The sequence below is a fragment of the Oncorhynchus keta genome, chromosome 34, assembly GCF_023373465.1.
Source record: "Oncorhynchus keta strain PuntledgeMale-10-30-2019 chromosome 34, Oket_V2, whole genome shotgun sequence".
NCBI lineage: Eukaryota > Metazoa > Chordata > Actinopteri > Salmoniformes > Salmonidae > Oncorhynchus > Oncorhynchus keta.
The window spans coordinates 80,089,169-80,107,342 of NC_068454.1; the positions used below are offsets into that span (position 1 = coordinate 80,089,169).

General features: G+C 40.3%; 1 long non-coding RNA gene across 1 annotated transcript; it reads left to right on the forward strand.

The window, feature by feature from the left end:
• Nucleotides 1-15,142: 15,142 nt before the first annotated feature.
• LOC127915338 (uncharacterized) lies at nucleotides 15,143-17,053 on the forward strand. Its single transcript, XR_008091056.1, has 3 exons — nucleotides 15,143-15,927; nucleotides 15,990-16,175; nucleotides 16,238-17,053. It is a non-coding gene; the product is annotated as an uncharacterized LOC127915338 (long non-coding RNA).
• The last annotated feature ends 1,121 nt before the right edge of the window (nucleotides 17,054-18,174 follow it).

The following is an 18,174-nucleotide window of genomic DNA, read 5'->3' on the forward strand; positions in this document are numbered from 1 at the left end:
ATGAAACGCTTCAAATAAATGGACATTTTGGATATATATCGACGGAATTAATTGAACAAAAGGACCATTTGTGATGTTTATGGGACATATAGGAGTGCCAACAAAAGAAGCTTGTCAAAGGTAAGGCATGATTTATATTTTATTTCTGCGTTTTGTGTTGCGCCTGCAGGGTTGAAATATGCTACAATCTCTTTGTTTACTGTTGTGCCATCATCTGATGTGTTGGCTGGATTCACAACGAGTGTAGCTTTAATTTGGTATCTTACATGTGTGATTTAATTAATGTTTTATTTTTATATCATTTTATTTGAATTTGGCGCTCTGCATTTTCACTGGCTTTTGGTCAAGCGCCCCCCTATCCCAGAGAGGTTAATAATACATTTGTGGAATTGTTGAAAAACAAGTTTTAAATGACTCCAACCTAAGTGTATGTAAACTTCCGACTTCAACTGTATGTACAGCAATAGATACATAGGATGGCCTTGACTAGAATATAGTAAATAGTGTGTAAGTATAAAAAACGTCCCTTTTTCAGGACCCTGTCTTTCAAAGATCATTCGTAAAATTCCAAATAACTTCACAGATCTTCATTGTAAAGGGTTTGAACACTTTTTCCAATGCTTGTTCAATGAACCATAAACAATTAATGAACATGTACCTGTGGTACGGTCAACAAGACACTAACAGCTTACAGACGGTAGGCAATTAAGGTCACAGTTATGAACACTAAAGAGGCCTTTCTCCTGACTCTGATTAACACCAAAAGAAAGATGCCCAGGGTCCCTGCTTATCTATGTAAACGTGCCTAGGCATGCTGCAAGGAGGTATGAGGACTGCAGATGTGGCCAGGGCAATAAATTGCCATGTCCGTTCTGTGAGATACCTAAGACAGCGCTACAGGGAGACAGGACGGACAGCTGATCATCCTCACAGTGGCAGACCACGTGTAACAACACCTGCACAGGATCGGTACATCTAAACATCACACCTGAGGGACAGGTACAGGATGGCAACAACAACTGCCCGAGTCACACCAGGAATGCACAATCCCTCCATCAGTGTCCGCAATAGTCTGAGAGAGGCTGGACTGAGGGCTTGTAGGCCTGTTGTAAGGCAGGTCCTCACCCGGCAACAAACCCACCATCGCTGGACCAGACAGGACGGGCAAAAGGTGTTCTTAATTGACGAGTCGCAGTTTTGTCTCACCAGGAGTGATGGTCAGATTCACATTTTCGTCGAAGGAATGAGAGTGACACAGAGGCCTGTACTCTGGAGCGGGATCGATTTGGAGGTGGATGGTCCGTCATGGTCTGGGGCGGTGTGTCACAGCATCATCGGAATGAGCTTGTTGTCATTACAGGCAATCTCAACGCTATGCGTTACAGGGAAGGCATCCTCCTCCCTCGTGGTACCCTTCCTGCAGGCTCATCCTGACATGACCCTCCAGCATGACAATGCCACCAGCCATACTGCTCGTTCTGTGATTGATTTCCCGCAAGACAGGAATGTCAGTGTTCTGCCTTGGTAAGCGAAGACAAATGTTCAACAAATAAAAATCTATTTGAGATGGTGGCTACAAAGGTGGCTACCTTTTGCCTTGATGACAGCTTTGCACACTACCTTGATGCCTTGATGACAGCATGGCATTCTCTCAACCAGCTTAATCTGGATTGCTTTTCCTTCAGTCTTGAAGGAGTTCCCACATATGCTGAGCACTTGTTGGCTGCTTTTTCTTCACTCTGCGGTCCAACTCATCCTAAAACATCTCAATTTGTTTAAGGTCAGGGGATTGTGGAGGCCAGATCATCTGATGCAGTCCTCCATCACTCTCCTTCTTGGTAAAATAGCCATTACACTGCCTGGAGGTGTGTTTGGTCATTGTCCTGTTGAAAAACAAATGATAGTCCCACTAAGCCCAGACCAGATTGGATGGCGTATCGCTGCAGAATGCTCTGGTAGCCATGCTGGTTAAGTGGTCCTTGAATTCTAAATATATCACAGTCTCTCCAGCAAAGCACCCCCACACCATAACACCTCATCCTCCATGCTTCACGTTGTCTATCAACAATGACAAGCCACCGGGGTCTGACAATTTGGATGGAAAATTACTGAGGATAATAGCGGATGATATTGCCACATCTTCAGTTTAAGCCTACTAGAAAGTGTGTGCCCTCGGGCCTGGAGGGAAGCAAAGGGAATCGTTGCAGAATGCTGTGGCGTATCGTTGCAAAAAAACTTGAATGTGTAGGATGTCCAAACTTTTTATAGCTACTGTTTACAGGCCGCCTGGGCCTAACTGAGTTCCCTGAATTCCTATCGGACCTTGTAGTCATAGCAGATAATATTCACATTTTTGTGGTGACTTTAATATTAACATGGAAAAGTCCACAGAATCACTCCAATAGGCTTTCAGAGTCATCATCGACTCAGTGGGTTTTGTCCAACATGTATCCAGACCTTCTCACTGTCACAGTCATACTCTGAACCTAGTTTTGTCCCATGGAATAAATGTTGTGGAACTTAATATTTTTCCTCATAATCCTGGTCTATCGGACCACCATTTTATTATGTTCACAATCGCAACAAATAATCTGCTCAGACCCCAACCAAAGATCATCAAAAGTCGTGCTATAAATTCTCGGACAACCCAAAGATTCTTACATGCCGTTCTAGACTCCCTCCGCCTACCCAAGGACACCAGAGTACAAAAATCAGTTAACCACCTAACTGAGGAACTCAATTTAACCTTGCGCAATACCCTAGATGCAGTCACACCCCTAAAAACAAAAACAAATTGTCATAAGGAACTAACTCCCTGGTATATAGAAAATACCTGAGCTCTGAAGCAAGCTCCCAGAAAATTGGAATGGAAATGGTGCAACATCATGGAAGTCTTCCGACTAGCTTGGAAAGACAGTACCGTGCAGTATCGAAAAGCCCTCACTGCTGCTCGATCATCCTATTTTTCCAACTTAATTGAGGAAAATAAGAACAATCCAAAATGTATTTTTGATACGGTCACAAAGCTAACTAAAAAGCAGAATTCCTCGGAGAGGATTACTTTCACTTCAGCAGTGATAAATTCTTGAACTTATTTGAGGAAAAGATCATGATCATTAGAAAGAAAATTAAGGACTCCTTTATAAATCTGCATATTCCTCCAAACGCTCAGTTGTCCTGAGTCTGCACAACTCTGCCATGACCTAGGATCAAGGGAGACACTCAAGTTTTTTAGTACTTTAATCTCTTGACACATTGATGAAAATAATCATGGCCTCAACTTTCAAGCTGCATACTGGACTCTATTCCAACTTGTCACGTTCTGTCCATCGTTCGTATGTGTTTTCCTTGTTTTAGTGTTGGTCAGGACGTGAGCTGGGTGGGCATTCTATGTTGTGTGTCTGGTTTGTCTATTTCTATGTTTGGCCTGATATGGTTCTCAATCAGAGGCAGGTGTCATTGTCTCTGATTGGGAACCATATTTAGGTAGCCTGTTTTGTGTTGGGTTTTGTGGGTGATTGTTCCTGTCTCTGTGTTTTGCACCAGATAGGGCTGTTTTTGGTTTTCCACGTTTATTGTTTTGTAGTGTTCATGTTTATCCGTTTTTATTAAACATGAGTCAATATAACCACGCTGTGTTTTGGTCCTCCTCTACTTCACCACAGGAAAACCCTGACACAACTAAGCAACTGAAAGAGCCGCTTCCTGTGCTTGGCCCTCCAATGTTGAATATAATAAATGGCTCTCTATCCCCCAGATGTGTACCAAACTCACTAAAAGTGGCAGCATTAAAGCCTCTCTTGAAAACGCCAAATCTTGACCCAGAAAATATATTTGTTTAACTATCGGCCTATATCAAAATTCCCATTCTCAAAAATCTTAGAAAACCTGTTGCGCAGCAACTCACTGCCTTTCTGAAGACAAACAATGTGTACGAAACGCTTCAGTCTGGTTTTAGACCCCATCATAGCACTGTGACTACACTTGTGAAGGTGGTAAATTACCTTTTAATGGCGTCAGACCAAGGCTCGGCATCTGTCCTCGTGCTGCTTTTGATACCATCGATCACAACATTCTTTTGGAGAAATTGGAAACCTAAATTGGTCTACAGGGACAAGTTCTGGCTTGGTTTAGATCTTATCTGTTGGAAAGATATCAGTTTGTCTCTGTAGATGGTTTGTCCTCTGACAAATCAACTGTAAATTTCGGGGTTCCTCAAGGCTCCGTTTTAGGACCAATATTGTTTTCACTATATATTTTACCTCTTGGTGATGTCATTCAGAAACATAATGTTAACTTTCACTGCTATGCGGATGACACACAGCTGTACATTTCGATGAAACATGGTGGAGCCCCAAAATTGCCCTCCCTGGAAGCCTGTGTTTCAGACATAAGGAAGTGAATGGAGCCAAATGTTCTATGTTTAAACTCGGACAAAAAAGAGATGCTTGTTCTAGGTCCCAAGAAACAAAGAGACCTTCTGTTGAATATGACAATTAATCTTGATGGTTGTAGTCATCTCAAATAAAACTGTGAAGGATCTCGGCGTTACTCTGGACCCTGATCTCTCTTTTGACGAACATATTGTTTCAATGACAGCTTTTTTCCATCTACGTAACATTGCAAAAATCAGAAACTTTCTGTACAAAAATGATGCAGAAAAATGAATCCATGCTTTTGTCACTTCTACTGTAGGTTATACTACAAAAATGCTCTACTATCTGGCTACCTGGATAAAGCACTAAAATAGACTTCAGTTAACGCTAAACACGGCTGCTAGAATCTTGACTAGAACCCCAAAATTTGATCATATTACTCCAGTGTATGACTCCCTACACTGGCATCCTGTTAAGGCAAGGGTTGATTTAAAGGTTTTACTGCTAATCTACAAAGCATTATATGGGCTTGATCCTACCTATCTTTCCAATTTGGTTCTGCCGTACATACCTTCACACACGCTACGGTCACAAGACGCAGGCCTCCTTACTGTTTCTGAGCAAAAGGGCTTTCTCCTATAGAGCTCCATTTTTATGGAATGGTCTGCCTATCCATGTGAGAGACGCAGACTCGGTCTCAAACCTTTGTCTTTCTTGAAGACTCATGTCTTCAGTAGGTCATATGATTGAGTGTAGTCTGGCCCAGGAGTGTGAAGGTGAATAGAAAGGCTCTGGAGCAATGAACCGCCTTGCTGTCTCTGCCTGGCCGGTTCCCCTCTCTCCACTGGGATTCTCTGCCTCTAACCCTATTACAGGGGCTGAATCTCTTCTATTCCGTCCCTAGGAGGGATGCGTCACTTGAGTACTTGAGTGGGTTGAGTTCATGACGTGATCTTCCTGTCTGGGTTGGCGCCCCCCTCTTGAGATGTGCCGTGGCGGAGATCTTTGTCTCAGGATGGTAAGTTGGTGGTTGAAAATATCCCTCTAGTTGTGTGGGAGCTGTGCTTTGGCAGAGTGGGTGGGGTTATATCCTGCCTGTTTGGCCCTGTCCGGGGGTATCGTCGGAACGGGCCACAGTGACTCCCGACCCCTCCTGTCTCAACCTCCAGTATTTATGCTGCAGTAGTTTACGTGTCGGGGGGCTAGGGTCAGTCTGTTATATCTGGAGTATTTCTTCTTTGTTTTACTTCATCAAATCCTATAATCAAGACGAATTTAGACAATACACACACATGCAAATACACACCTTTATTTGTTGAAGACAGGCATATTATGTACAATGTATGTTCATAACGAGACCTCACAGACTTCAGATTACCTTTTGGTTTCAAAGGCCATTTGTATTTAGGGGCGGCAGGTAGCCTAGTGGTTAGAGCATTGGGACAGTAACTGAAAGGTTGTTGGCTCGAATCCCTGAGCTGACAAGGTAAAAATCTGTTGTTCTTCCCCTGAACAAGGCAGTTAACCCACTGTTCCTAGACCATCATTGTAAATAAGAATTTGTCCTTAACTGTCTTGCCTAGTTAAATAAAAAAGTATTTGTATTAATCATGGGTCGAGGAGAAAGGAAGGCAGTGATATACATTATAATCCCATTTAAACATGAAAATACATTTTACAACAGATTTCACAATATATTAAGTGTGTACCCTCAGGCCACTATTCTACAACACACAATCCAGGTGTATGTGTGTAACCTGAGAAACTCAATGGTATATTAACCTGAGTTTATATTTTATGTAGTGTCGGCAGAACCCTGATAAGACTGAGACATTGCATTCTCCTGGGAGCACTTCTCCTTGATACATCATAGCTCATACTGTCACGTTCTGACCTTAGTTCCTTTGTTTTGTCTTTTGTTTTAGTATGGTCAGGGCGTGAGTTGGGTGGATTGTCTATGTTAGTTTGTCTATGATTTTCTATTTCTGTGTTTGGCCTGGTATGGTTCTCAATCAGAGGCAGCTGTCAATCGTTGTCCCTGATTGAGAACCATATTTAGGTAGCCTGTTTTCCATTGTGTTTTGTGGGTGGTTATTTTCTGTTTAGTGTTGTAACTTACAGGACTGTTCGTTGGTTGTTTATTGTTTTGTTTTCAGTGTTCATTAAAATATTTAAAATATGAACATTTACCACGCTGCACCTTGGTCCTCCTCTCCTTCCCCAGACGACAAGTGTTACACATATATATATACAGTATAATATGTACAGTAGTTATTCCTATCAGTAGTTATTCCTATCACGACAGATATGCAACAATGGATGCAGTAATATGAGCATGTTTTAAAGATACACTTACATATATAAATGTATACATTTATATAGGATGTAACGTATAGTACCAGATATCCAATATCCCTGGATATGAAGTGTAATGGCTCTTATTTAATGGTTTATGGTCTCATCTGATGAAATGTTAGTTACAGATAATACATGCTCTTTAGGACTGGTTCTGGGTTTGACCTTCACTTAGCTACTGTATCTTCTTAGTGGCTTTTATGAACTGATGCAACTAGTATGGAGGGCAACATGCTATGGTTTAAAATTCTTAATCGCCTCATAACACACATTGTTGAATAGAAGTTATTAATTAAAGCATAATAATGACATTGAGTATTATTTTTGTTGCCTTATTGCCAGATTCTGGCATAATAGAAATATCAGACAAAGTATTAAAAGGCAGAGAACAAACCAGAGAACTTTAAAATGAAGTTTTATTTCATTTTATTATATTAGATCATTAGAGATAATTAGAGTTAGATAATATTTCACCAATTCATAAATGCAGGATACATGTCGCCCTCTGGCTGCGTTTAGACAGGCAGCCCAATTCTGTATGTCTTTACACTAATTGGCCTTTTTTGACCAATCACACTGACCCAGTCTCTTCAGGAATGTGTGGTCATGATCCCCCTTTTACCCTTAGAACAGTCTCAATTCATCAGAGCATGGACTCTACATGTTGACTCCAATGCTTCCCAAAGTCGTGTCAAGTTGGCTGGATGTCCTTTGGGTGGTGGACCTTTCTTGATACACACAAGAAACTGTTGAGTGTGAAAAACCCAACAGTGTTGCAGTTCTTGACAAAAAACAGGGGCCTGAAACCTAATACCATTACCCATTCAAAGTCACTTCAATATTTTGTCTAGCTCGTTCACCCTTTGAATGGCACACGTACACAATCCATGTCTCAATTGTCTCAAGGCTTAAAATCCTTCTTTAACCTGTCTCCTCCCCTTGATCTACACTGATTTGAAGTGGATTTAACAAGTGACATCAATAAGGGATCACAGCTTTCACCTTTATCTCATTACGGATGTTGCCTATAATCCATGGCTTCTGGTTGGGGTAAGTACGTACGGTCACTGTGGGGACGACGTCATTGATGCACTTATTGATTAAGCCAACAACTGATGTGGTGTACTCAATGCCATTAGAAAAATCCCGGAACATATTCCGGTCTGTGCTAGCAAAACAGTCCTGTAGCTTAGCATCTGCTTCATCTGACCACTTTTTAATTGACCGAGTCACTGGTGCTTCCTGCTTTAATTTTAGCTTGTAAGCAGGAATCAGGAGGATAGAATTATAGTCAGAGTTGCTAAATGGAGGGCGAGAGAGAGCTTTGAATGTGTCTCTGTGTGTGGAGTACAGGTGGTCCAGAGTTGTTCCCCCTCTGGTTGCACATTTAACATGCTGATAGAAATTTGGTAAGACGGATTTAAATTTCCCTGCATTAAAGTCCCCGGCTACTAGTAGCGCCGCCTCTGGGTGAGCATTTTCCTGTTTGCTTATGGCGGAATACAGCTCATTCAGTGTGGTCTTAGTGTCTGTGGTGGTATGTTGACAGCTACGAAAAATACATATGAAAACTCTCTAGGTAGATAGTGTGGTCTACAGCTTATCGTGAGATGCTCTACCTCAGGTGAGCAATATTTCGTGACTTCCTTAGATATCATGCATCAGATGTTATTTACAAAAATACATAGTCTGCCGCTCCTCGTCTTACCAGATGCCGCTGTTCTGTCCTGCTCATACAGCGTATAGCCAGCCAGCTGTATGTTGATAATGTAGTCGTTCAGTCATAACTATGTGAAGCATAAAATATTACAGTTTTGAATGTCTCATTGGTAGTTTAATCTTCCACGTAGGTAATCAATATTATGGAAGGAAGTGGGGGTTTATTCGATCGCCTACGAATTCTCAGAAGGCAGCCCGCCCTCTGGCCCCTTTTTCTCCGCCTTCTCTTCACGCAAATGACGTGGATCTGGGCCTGTTCCCGGGAGAGCAGTATATCATTCACGTCGGGCTTGTCGTTCTCGTTAAAGGAAAAAAAGGATTCTGCCAGTCCGTGGTGAGTAATCACAGTTCTGATGTCCAGATGTTATTTTCGGTCATAAGAGACGGTAGAAGCAACATTATGTACAAAATAAGTAAAGAGATAGGTTACAAACAATGCAAAGAAACGATCAAAAAAGCATAATTGGTTAGGAATACGTAAAACGTCAACCTTGTTCTCCGGCGCAATCTTAAGAGTATCACGCTCTCCGCAGCCGATGTGAGTAAGACCTTTAAACAGGTCAACATTCACAAGGCCACAGGGCCAGACGGACTACCAGGACGTGTACTGCAAGCATGCGCTGACCAACTGGCAAGTGTCTTCACTGACATTGTCAACCTCTCCCTGTCTGAGTCTGTAATACCAACATGTTTTAAGCAGACCACCATAGTGCCTGTTTCCAAGAACACCAAGGTAACCTGTCTAAATGACTACTGACCCGTAGCACTCACGTCTGTAGTCATGAAGTGCTTTGAAAGGCTGGTCATGGCTCACATCAACACCATTAATCCATTAATCCAGAAACCCTAGACCCACTCCAATTTGCATACCGCCCCAACAGATCCACAGATAATGCAATCGCTATTGCACTCCACACTGCCCTTTCCCACCTGGATAAAAAGGAACACCTATGTGAGAATGCTATTCATTGACTATAGCTCAGCGTTCAACACCATAGTGGCCTCAAAGCTCAGCAATAAGCTAAGGACCTAGGGACTAAACACCTCTCTCTGCAACTGGATCCAAGACTTCCTGACGGGCTGCACCCAAGTGGTAAAAGTAGATAACAACACACACGCCACGCTGATTCTCAACACAGGGGCCCCTCAGGGGTGCGTACTCACTCCCTGTTCACTCATGACTACAAGGTCAGGCACGACTCCAACACCATCATTAAGTTTGCCGATGACACAACATCATTAAGTTTGCCGCAGACACAACAGCCTGATCAACGACAAGACAGCCTATGGGGAGGAGGTCAGAGACCTGGCCGTGTGGTGCCAGGACAACAACCTCTCCCTCAACGTGCTCAAGACAAAGGAGATGACTGTGGACTATAGGAAAAAGAGGACTGAGCACGCCCCCATTCTCATCGCCGGGGCTGTAGTGGAGCAGGTTGAGAGCTTCAAGTTCCTTGGTGTCCACATCACCAGCAAACTAACATTTTCCAAGCACACCAAGGCAGTCTTGAAGAGGGCACAACAAAATCTATTCCCCCTCAGCTGACTGAAAAGATTTTGCAAGGGTCCTCAGATCCTCAAAAGGTTCTACAGTTGCACCATCGAGAGCATCTGGTTGCATCACTGCCTGGTATGGCAACTGCTCGACCCCTGACTGCAAGGCACTTCAGAGGGTAGTGGGTACGGCCCAGTACATCATTGGGGCCAAGCTTCCTGCCATCCAGGACCTCTATACCAGGCGGTGTCAGAGGAAGGCCCTAAAAATTGTCAAAGACTACAGCCACCCTAGTCATAGACTGTTCTCTCTGCTACTGTACAGCAAGCGGTACCGGAGTGCCAAGTCTAGGTCCAGAGGCTTCTAAACAGCTTCTACCCCCAAGCCTTAAGACTCCTGAACATCTAATCAAATGGCCACCCAGATTATTTGCGTTGCCCCTCCCCCTTCTTTTATTACACCACTGCTACTTTCTGTTGTTATCATCTATGCATAGTCACTTTAATAACTATCTACATGTACATACTATCTCGACTAACCGGTGCCTCAGCACATTGACTCTGTACCGGTACCCCCTATATATAGTCTCGCTATTGTTATTTTACTGCTGCTCTTTAATTACTTGTTACTTTTATTTCTTATTCTTTTTTTTACTGCCTTGTTGGTTAGGGTTAGTAAGTAAGGAGTTCACTGTAAGGTCTACACTTGTATATTTGGTGCATGTGACTAATAATATTTGATTTGACTATATCTTCTGTCAGTATGGCCACTGCTATGCTTTTTGAATGAAATACAGTGAAGAAAGATTTCCAACCCGGAACCTCCTCTAAAAGACTGCCATCCTCAGGCCCAACGTGTGTCTCCTGTAGAAACGCTACAGAAGAGTTTATATCCTCCAGCTGGTCTAGTACAGCATTCAGTTTCGGGTCATTATCTGAGGCTTGTCTGCGGGGTTTGATACCACAGGTGTTCCAGGTGATAAAATGAAGAGTAGACCCTGGTAAAGGGAGACTGATCGTTCTCTGTCTCTGATGATGATTCCGATGAGTTCATATAAATTGATGAGTGTTTTATGAGCGATGGTTGAGGTTGTACTTGTGACTTGTTCTTTGTCAGATCACTGACCTAGGTTGTTTAGCACCTTCTGGGCAACATGACGAAAGGAAACCGTTGGAGAAGAACAATATCATGGGGAGGAGAGGGACGTGATGTAATGTTGACATGCTGTTAGGTAGATCAAGACGTATATATTTATCCAGTAGAATGTATGAAAACTTGACTACAGAGCAGTGGGAAAAAATGCAGTGGATAAAGACAGAGCAACACACCTAAATGACACACAGCAGCTAAATCAGAATGTATCATTCAAGTAAGCATTACACACAGTATAGTGATGTACAGTAAGCCAGCCTTCTCGGGACAGAGGCCAGTATATTTTTAACATCCAGATTTTAATATCCATATATCCTCAGAAACCTGTTAAATGAAATCCACAAATAACTCAACCAAAAATGATTGGAAATGCATAGACATTGTGCTATGAGTATTGCAGCTCCCTTGAGCTATTGTCCAGACTATAGTTTTTGTTTTCTTACAATGTACACCCCCCTTCTCTCTCTCTCCAAATGCATATAACAATCTTTTTTAAGGATGTAGCAGAATACAGTTCCCTGGCAGGAACATCACTCAGCGGAGTTTCAGAGCGCCACCTATAGTTTTTGATAAAACTCAAACTGTCATTAAACTTTCATTAAAATACACATTCAAGGTAGTGAATTAAAGCTACACTCGTTGTGAATCTATCCACCAAGTCAGATTTGTAAAATGCTTTTCGGCGAAAGCATGAGAAGCTATTATCTGATAGCATGTAACACCCCAAAAGACCCGCAGGTGACGTAAACAAAATAATTAGCATATTCAGCGCTACACAAACCGCACAAATAAAATATAAAACATTCATTAACTTTGACCATCTTCTTTGTTGGCACTCCTAGATGTCCCATAATCACTATTGGGTCTTTTTTTTCGATTAAATCGGTCCATATATAGCCTAGATATCGATCTAGAGTGTGTGATCAACGAAGAAAATAGCTTTTTTTTAACGTAACGTCATTTTTTAAAATTAAAAAAGTCGATGATAAACTTTCACAAAACACTTCGAAATACTTTTGTAATGCAACTTTAGGTGTTAGTAAACGTTAATAAGCGATCAAATTGATCACGAGGCGAATTATATTCTATAGCTGGAACGTCTGGAAATAATGTCCGGGTAAATCTCAACCTTTTGAATATCCTGGTCGGAGAATCTCAGAAGAACTGCTCTGCCCTGTGTCTGTTTGACCAAGAAAAAAATAGTAGGCAAATGACAAGACTGTTGACATCGTGTGGAAGCTGTAGGTATTGCAACCTCGGCTCCATTTAATGTGGTCACTTTTAACAATTGGTTGAAGTTGCGCATGGATATATTTTTCCATTTTCAGTGATCAGATTTTCCTGATGTTTCGATGAACATTGCTGCGTTCTGTTATAGTCACAGCCGTGATTTAACCAGTTTTAGAAACGTCTGATTGTTTTCTATCCACACATACTAATCATATGCATATACTATATTCCTGGCATGAGTAGCAGGGCGCTGAAATGTTGCGCGATTTTTAACAAAAAGCTTCGAAAATTCGCAGCTTCCTTAAGAGGTTTTAAACCCATCGGAACTGTTTGGTCAAAAACTCTATAATACATTATAAATATAATTCTAAAGTTTGTGTGCCTTCCCCTAAATAGCCTATTTCTCTAACCCAGTGAAGGACTCACCTGAGTTGTTGATCCAGGTGTCCTCCCTGCCGTGCTGTATGACCCATGATACTCAGGTGAGTCTCTTTAAATATTGAAAGGTTGTGTGCAACCATATAAACATCTACACCCACTTCTGTGTCATCCGTTACTTTGTATTGTTAACTGTTAAAGCTCCATTATAGTCATTTATATGTGTATGTTGCATCTTACATGCTTAATGGGCAGACAAGTATGTCGTAGTGTTTTTAGTTTAGTTTGTTTCCTGAGAAAATGGCAAGACATTCTTTGAACACAAGTTCAGTGATATTTGTATTTAATTAGTTGTATAGATGTGGATAAAACGTCTAACATGTGAAACCCCTACAGTTATTACTGGATAACTGATTATATGATTCATAAATGAACAATTCAGTTTAAAAAAAATAAGTGTAAAGAAAGAATTTGCAAAATAAACTGAAGTAAATCGTGTAAATTAAAAAAGAAAAGCAGAATATGTTATTGTTGAAGTAGGAATTATCAAACAATTAGTATATATTAAAGCCCCTTTATTATTGTGTCTCAAGGGTTACATGTACTTTTGTGATTCCCTTCACTTATTACAGTGGAAATGTTGTTGTGTCATCCCTGCCTTGCTGTATGACCAGTGATACTCAGGTGAGTATCGAAGGTCGTGTGAAGCCATATAAACATCCACACCCACCTCTGCATCATCATGTTAACTGTTAACCCTGTGAGACCTAATGTTGCAAAAATACAATGTTTCATAAATTGCATCATGTACCAGTCCTAAACTAAAAGATTATGTCAAACACTACCTAATGTATCTCCTTAGACACAGATGTATCTCTTAGTAGTATTTGTTTTGTGTTGGTATGATTATTGTGGCATCCCTAGCCTCTGAAACGTTAGAAATTGTACTCTCGTCTGACACCTCACTGGTCCCCAACACAAGCATATGTTGAAGGCTATCTATGCAAGTGCACTTGAAACATGTTTCCTGTCTTCTCAAGATATAATAATTCTGTAGAAAAAACAAGTTGAGAAACAAACATTCTAAGCCAGAGCTAGCTGTGGTTTTGTAAGTGTTGTAAAAACGCAACATTGGGCTTAAGGTGTTTCCAAACTGAGCCAGGGCCACATTCATATGTTGATAGATAAGTTACAGGATTGTTTCCCAACTCTCTCCTTGGGGCCCACACAGACATTTCACATCTTTGTTTTAATCCGAAACTGGAACACTTGATGCAATTAGTGAACTAATCATCAAGCTTTTAACTAGCTGAGTCACATGTGCCAGTTTAGGACGAACTAGAGTCTATTTCTGCAGGCCTGCGGAAATCTAATTAGAAGAATAAAAAGTCCCCACCAAAATCCGTCAGTTTAAGCTGGAGATATCAGTTTTTTATACATGGACACCTGCTCGTCGAACATCTCATTCCAAAATCATGGGCATTAATATGGAGTTGGTCCCCCTTTTGCTGCTATAACAGCCTCCACTCTTCTGGAAATGCTTTCAACTAGATGTTGGAACATTGCTGCGGGGACTTGCTTCTATTCAGTCACAAGAGCATTAGTGAGGTCGCGCACTGATGTTGGGCGATTAGGACTGGCTTGCAGTCTGTGTTCCAATTCATCCAAAAGGTGTTCGATGGAGTTGAGGTCAGGGCTCTGTGCAGGCCAGTCAAGTTCTTCCACACCGATCTCGACAAACCATTTCTGTATGGATCTTGCTTTGTGCACAGGGGCATTGTTATGCTGAACCAGGATCAGGCCTTCCCTAAACTGTTGCTACAATGTTGGACACTTAGAATCGTCTAGAATGTCATTGTATGCTGTAGCATTAAGATTTCCCTTCACTGGAATTAAGGGGCCTAGCCAGAACCATGAAAAACAGCCCCAGACCATTATTCCTCCTCCACCAAAATTTACAGTTGAGACTATGCATTGGGGCAGGTAGTGTTCTCCTGGCATCTTCCAAACCCAGATGACGCGTGATTCATCACTCCAGAGAACGCGTTTCCCCTGCTCCAGAGTCCAAAGGCGGCAAGCTTTACACCACTCTAGCCAACGCTTGGCATTGCACAGGGTGATAACAGCACACACTAAACATCATAGTTTACCGGGGCAACTCTAGCAGGGCAGAAATTTAATGAACTGACTTGTTGGAAAGGTTGCATCCTATGACGGTGCCACGTTGAAAGTCACTGAGATCTTCAGTATGGGCCATTCTACTGCCAATGTTGGTCTATAGAGATTGCATTGCAGTGTGCTCGATTTTAACCAGTGTAAGGGAATTCTGCCCTATGTGCACACAAGTGACCACAGGAAAACGTATTTGATCAGAGGTTAGTTTGTTTAATGAGGATTGCGACCCGGAGTTTAAACTTACAGCAATTTGCAAGCAAGACACTCAGTTCAAAAGATGGTGTTTTCCCTTTTTATCCCCTACTGAGGATCACCCCGGCCAGGGTGATGTCCCTTAACTTTAACACCTTATAAGCTCCTAATTAATAGTTGCTAATACAAAGATGTTTCTGCTAGTCGGAGTTCAGCTTATTGTTATTTGCAGTTTGTTTAAACTATGGAAGAAGGATTGGGAAACTAACAGACATGACTTTTGTACAGTTGATCTCTTCATGCACTTAAAATCTCTACCACTGATTCTTAATCTCAAGATAAAGCAAAACATGAATCATTGTACTTTTGTAATTACAGGTAGAATTGTAATGTACAGATATCATAACATTGCTTACACCAGGTGTGCAGTATAATTACAGGTAGAATTGTAATGTACAGATATCATAACATTGCTTACACCAGGTGTGCAGTATAATTACAGGTAGAATTGTAATGTACAGATATCATAACATTGCTTACACCAGGTGTGCAGTATAATTACAGGTAGAATTGTAATGTACAGATATCATAACATTGCTTACACCAGGTGTGCAGTATAATTACAGGTAGAATTGTAATGTACAGATATCATAACATTGCTTACACCAGGTGTGCAGTATAATTACAGGTAGAATTGTAATGTACAGATATCATAACATTGCTTACACCAGGTGTGCAGTATAATTACAGGTAGAATTGTAATGTACAGATATCATAACATTGCTTACACCAGGTGTGCAGTATAATTACAGGTAGAATTGTAATGTACAGATATCATAACATTGCTTACACCAGGTGTGCAGTATAATTACAGGTAGAATTGTAATGTACAGACATCATAACATTGCTTACACCAGGTGTGCAGTATAATTACAGGTAGAATTGTAATGTACAGATATCATAACATTGCTTACACCAGGTGTGCAGTATAATTACAGGTAGAATTGTAATGTACAGACATCATAACATTGCTTACACCAGGTGTGCAGTATAATTACAGGTAGAATTGTAATGTACAGATATCATAACATTGCTTACACCAGGTGTGCAGTATAATTACAGGTAGAATTGTAATGTACAGACATCATAACATTGCTTACACCAGGTGTGCAGTATAATTACAGGTAGAATTGTAATGTACAGATATCATAACATTGCTTACACCAGGTGTGCAGTATAATTACAGGTAGAATTGTAATGTACAGATATCATAACATTGCTTACACCAGGTGTGCAGTATAATTACAGGTAGAATTGTAATGTACAGATATCATAACATTGCTTACACCAGGTGTGCAGTTATTTCGACTGTCGCTGAACACTTAACCAGGTGAGACCCTCCATCAATGAGGAGAGGCTTAAAGCTGCTGTTTGTTTGAATGGAGGTTTTTGTTTTAGTGCAGTAAACACTCTGCTTTAGGTGTTTCAGTTAAATGTTGATATTTAGAGGTCCAGACATGTGTTGGCATCAATTTTGATTATTTGAAACATTCTGAAAAATCTCCACATTTTTACATGGCTGAACTTTTTTACAAGTGTTTACAGGTGTAGATGAACTCAGTGTAGCTATGCTTGTAGTTCTACCAACAATAACTGAAGCTCTTTAGTACAGGTTACCCTGTATTTTCTTAAGTTATAAAATATATATTTTTTATCGTCGTTTTATCGACATAAATTACTTACATTTTATTATCAATGCAATTTCAATTCATTATTTATATTGTGTTATATCTGTTTATCTATTGGTTAGATATGACATTTATGAGTTTTACTTCCAATCAATTTCATTTTCCAATCACAAAAGTTATATCAGGGAACACTAAAGTGCACTTACCGTAGAAGTGTGTTAAAAATATCATAAAAATATACATGTTTTTTTATTTTTAAAAAGTGCATGGGAGAATTAACTGAAATTATTGTTAATAATTACTTTACACGCACATTTGGTTGTCAATATTCCTTAATGACAGTTAAATATTATTTTCTGGTCTACGCAGGTTATTCAGGAATATAATGGTTATTCCAGGGGTTTAAATACCTTGTTGTATAAATCTGGTGCTTCCAGATTTAATATGTATTACAATCAGTTCTTGAGAAAAAATAGTTGTTTTGTTTTTTCGTTTTCAAATTTTTGTGAAGTAGGTAGCATCTTCTATGAATAAAAGCAAATTATGTTATTGTTGAAGTAGAAACTACTGCCAATGTCAAACAATTATTATTTATTAAAGTTCCATTATTGTATTTTATAGAACATCTCACGTGTATGTTTCTAAAACCTTTAGAAGAAAGGCAATTTGGAGGGTTACATTTGTCTCTGTGACTTTCCATTGTAAGGTGTAATGTATAATTGCTACATCCTTGGTTTTAAGGAAGTCGGGCGTGTGAATTTAAATATATATTTTTGTCCTCCTTTCAGAGTTAAGGAATTGTGTGGTCTTCTGAGAATTTGTGTGAACACTCAAGGACAAATGACATTATTTTCATATAAATTCAGTAACGGGAGTGCAGAATTTACTAGAAAACTGGATTTGATTCTTGATTCAGATATGATTAAATGAACTTTCTTGAGGTCATTTCTATAAATTCACTAAGTTCTCATGTGTTTGTTTAGTCTTTACAGGGACAATGGATGAGTAGTTTGTCTAAAGTGGTAAATGTTGTTTTGTGATTATCTTTACTAATCACTGAGACAATGTTGGTGTGTCGTCTCTGTTGTGCTGTATGACTGGTGATACTCAGGTGCGTCTCTTTAAAGATTAAAGGTTGTGTGCATCCATAAAAACAGCCACACCGACGTCATCAGATCTTTTGTATTGTTAACTGTTAAAGCCACATTACAGTAATTGATGTTTCTGAAACCTATTAGGAGCATTTATAAATATTTTCTCTTCATTTGACTTTCAGTGGGTTTTTGAATAGCTTAACTTTATTTAGAGCAAATATGAGGTATACTATTAATCATGCTTAATTAATAGACTGATAGGTGTGTTGTGATATTTTCTGTTTAAGTTTGATTTCCTGAGAAATGGCAAGACATTCTCT